This window comes from Chiloscyllium plagiosum, unplaced genomic scaffold (genome assembly GCF_037043375.1).
Source record: "Chiloscyllium plagiosum isolate Xiang-an unplaced genomic scaffold, Cpla_swu_hap1 HiC_scaffold_35, whole genome shotgun sequence".
NCBI classification, from domain to species: Eukaryota; Metazoa; Chordata; class Chondrichthyes; order Orectolobiformes; family Hemiscylliidae; genus Chiloscyllium; species Chiloscyllium plagiosum.
Window position 1 is genome coordinate 70,992,398 of NW_028270173.1, and position 4,183 is coordinate 70,996,580.

Below are 4,183 nucleotides of genomic sequence, written 5' to 3' on the forward strand. Positions count from 1 at the left end.
GTTATTGCAGACATTTGTATGTTATGTCTTGATGAATGTAATTTGTTGATAAATTCGTTCTGTTCTTTTTGTATGATTTCTTTGAAATCCTGCCACAACATTGATTTTCTTTGTGCAAGAAAGACGATATTCAGCTGCTGTGTATGACGACAAAAATAACTTGTTCTGCACGATTACGTAGGATTATAGTTAATGATAGAGAGATAAACATAATGCAATTCCTATCCTGATCAATCTTCAGCAAAACTTTATACTTCTACGCGACAAAGATCGTAAGACCAAAAGCCACAAGAGCAAAGGCAGTCATTTCTGCCCATCTAGTCTACTCTAGTATTCAATGAGATCGTACCTGGTATGATTATCTTCGGGTGCACTTGCCTGCCTTTTCCGCACTCCCCTCGATTCCCTTCCAGATTCATTTATTTTACTCCTAAACATGCTTCGTCACCCAACCTCGGTCGTCCTCCATGGCAAAATGAAAATGCACAAACTCACTCCCCACTGACAGCATGAATTCTTTCTCATTTCTGTCTTGAACGGGCGACCCCTTACTGTCAGTTGATGCTTTTCCTACCGGATCTTGACTTTTGTTTCCAAAACGGGACGAATACTCCTCATCCAGCCTGTCAAGTTCCGAAAGCAGTTTGATTGCTTCAATAAGGTTCCATTTTTCTAAACTCCTGATTAGAGGCCCAAACTACTTAATCTTTTGTTGTAAAACAATCCCTCCATACCTGTTAAAAGCCCAGCAAGCATTCACTGGACGGCCGACCATGCCAATAAACGTTTCATTACGTTACAGGACCAAAATTGTTTGTACTATTGTTGGTATTGTCCAAGTAGCATGTTGCACAGATTTGCATCTTTTGCTACCCTATTCACTATGAAATAAAGATCTATATTTTGCTTCATTTGCCTTTCCTGTTCCCCGTTGATCTTAGATACGAGCATTCTGTGATTCCTGGACGAGGAGACCCAAAACTTCAGTTCTGCTGATTTACTGCAGTCTATCTCCATTTAAATCGTGCTTGGTCTTTTTGTTTTTTCTCCACCCTCGAGTACACGGCATCACGTTTATCCAGATTGAAGTAAGTTCATCATTGTTTTGCCCAATCACTTCAATTCTATCTGGACATTATTTCTTGTCCACGTTGTGTCTGTTTTTCAGCATTTATATTCCAATATATTTGTATGTAATCAAGAAGCTTCTATGTAGTGCCCCTCGTCCAAAGTCGTTAACATGTTTTGTAAATAGTCACAGTCAAGGACTGATCCCTGTGGTATTCTGCTAATACCAGTTTAGCAGAGCGAAAATATCCCCTTTATTCCGATTCTCTGCTTTCTACTGATACACAGTTCTCGAAGCGAATATGCAGCATGCAAAGCCATGGGTCTTATATTATTCGGGAGTTTGATCTTATCAAACGCTTTCTGGAAGCTTCGTTTTGTTTTTAACATTCACTGCTTCCTTTTTATTGACACACCTGTTATCTCCGCAGTTAATTTGTCAGACATGTTTTGCCTGTTTCAGGAAACCTTTGTGGCATTGCTTGATCATGTTATTTATGTTAAATGCTTTTCTATTAAAATACGTACTGCTAACACTTTGCATAGACGCTGCAGAGAGTGCAGATTTTGCTCTCTCGGACATAGAACATAGAACATAGAACATTACAGCGCAGTACACGCCCTTCGGCCCTCGATGTTGCGCCGACTGTCATACCAATCCGAAGCCCATCTAACCTACACAATTCTATGTACGTCCATATGCTTGTCCAATGACGACTTAAATGTATTTAAAGTTGGCGAATCTACTGCCGTTGCAGGTAAAGCATTCCATACCATTACTACTCTCTGAGTAAAGAAACTACCTCTGACATCTGTCCTATATCTATCACATTGACGGGTTTCCTAAGTGTTGCTTGACATGCACTCATCCAGGTAAATGTGGAGTGTTCCATCATGCTCCTGACTTATGTTTTGTCAATAGCTCACAGGTAATTGCATCAGATATTGATAATCAGTGTGCATGATATAAAGTGGCCTTAGTTTATTACAAAGAGCTCAAGTCACTTGGAAATCACTCAGGTGAGGAAAGCTGGCCATTTCAATTATACTGAATAAATGTCATACAATCATGGGACCACACAATACAAAGGAGACTCTTCTGTCTATCGAGGCTGTAAAGCCAAAAATAAATGACGATCTATACTACTCCCATTTTCTTGCACTCTGTCCATATCCTTGAATCGGATGACACAGGAAAGTGGGGACTGCAGATGCAGAAGATCAGAGTCGAAAGGTGTGACGCTGGAAAACCATATATATATTCAGGCAGTATTCGGGTAGCGGGAGTGTCGATGTTTTGGGGATAAATCTGACATTCCCATTGAAGTGCTTATGCCCGAAGAAATGACTCTCCTGCTCTTCAGATGCTGCCTGAACTGCTGTCCTTTTCCAGGGCCACACTTCTCGTCTTGAATCTTATTATATCCAAGGGCTCATCCAAATACATTATTTTAAAAAAGGTTTTGAGGTTTCTCAACGACAATTCCCTCCGAGGTAGTGCATCCCAAACTCTGATCAACCTCTGGGTGAAAATAATTTCCTCACCTTTTAAACTATTGCATTCACATTAAATTGATATTGCCTTGTTTTTGACATTGATTTCCTATCCAGCGTGTCTATGCCCATATTAATTGTATACACCTATCACAGGACCCCCACACGCACTTCTCTATTCCAAACAAACGGCCACAAACTTATCGATCCTCGTTTGTCACTGAAATGCTCCATTTCAGAAAACATCCTCCCGAATTTTCCTTGCAGCTCGCACATTGCAAAGGTCTGTGGTATATAGAGCAGAACTGGATGCAGTATCCCAGATGTGACAACAACAAGGTCTGTGCGATGCCAACATATCTTCCCTGTGTAATCTGTGTCTCAACTATTAAAAATTAACCACTTAACCCTACTTGTACCCTTGTGGATGTGTGGAAAACCATTCCAAGATCTTTTCGTTTAGTTTAGGCTTATGGAAGGTAAACTGGGTCCGTGATTAATAGTACTGCCTCACAGCACCAAGGGCCCACACTTGATGTGTGACTGTCGATGTTGGGTTTGCACGACTTGCCTGTTCAGGTTTTCACCGGGTGCTCACAGTGCAAAGATGCAGGGGGGTAGTTAGGTCGTCCAAGCTAAATCGCCCAAACGTGGATCAGCCAAGAGAAATGCAGGGATAAGTTAGGACACTCCTCAGAGATCTGTTTATACACAACTAGCGCAATAGCTGGTTTTCACGCTCGACACAATCTATGATGATTCCCATTGTCCTGCGAATGTCGTCATTGTAATTTCTCAAGAAACGGTCTCAAATTGTGTATAGGCCAGAATGTTACAAACTGATACCTTCTTTTGGTATTTTTGCTGACAGTAAATAGTGTAAAGATCGGGTTCCCATCTCGGAGAAATTGTGGTCTATCCAAATGTTTCACGCGTTATCTCGTGACCGTGGCAGTAGCGGATCCACTGGTTGTCATCTTCGACCTGATATTGAGGCATATTCCAATTCGTTATCCGCATCATTTTAATTGATTTGCTTCCATCCGCATTTGCTGTCATCCTGTATGCAGTCATAGATTGTTCTGTCTGGTTCACTGGAACTTTCACAATGGTTCCATTTGTGGCTATTGGTTTCCAGAAGCTGAAACCTAAATATTGCGCTGCAAACAATGTAGCTCTCGTTCTAGGAATCGTGACTGTTCTGAATTTCTTAAAAAATATTTTCTGGTATGTTATGCTACTTGGCCGTTATTTGCTTCAGAATTCTGGCTGGTTTTATTGAATTTCAGCAAGTAATTGAACCTCACCGGTGTGGGCATCCATCGAGTTCTTCCACTACTATTAACTACGTGTTTCCCGTTTGTGCTAATAGTGATGTTCAATATTTTCACTGTGAGGCACATCATAGTGGCCAGCAGAGCTTTCGAAAGGCTCCAGGGTCAAAGCAATGGGGGTCCTCCCAGAGACACACAGACGGAGAATCAAAATAAGTCCATCATTCTGCTGTTTGTTGTTTCAGGCAATTTCATATTGTTTTGGTTTTGTTTCATGCTACATTCCATATGGAACCGTATGTCAGGTTTGGAACTAACTCGTATGATTCTACATAACTTTGTACAAG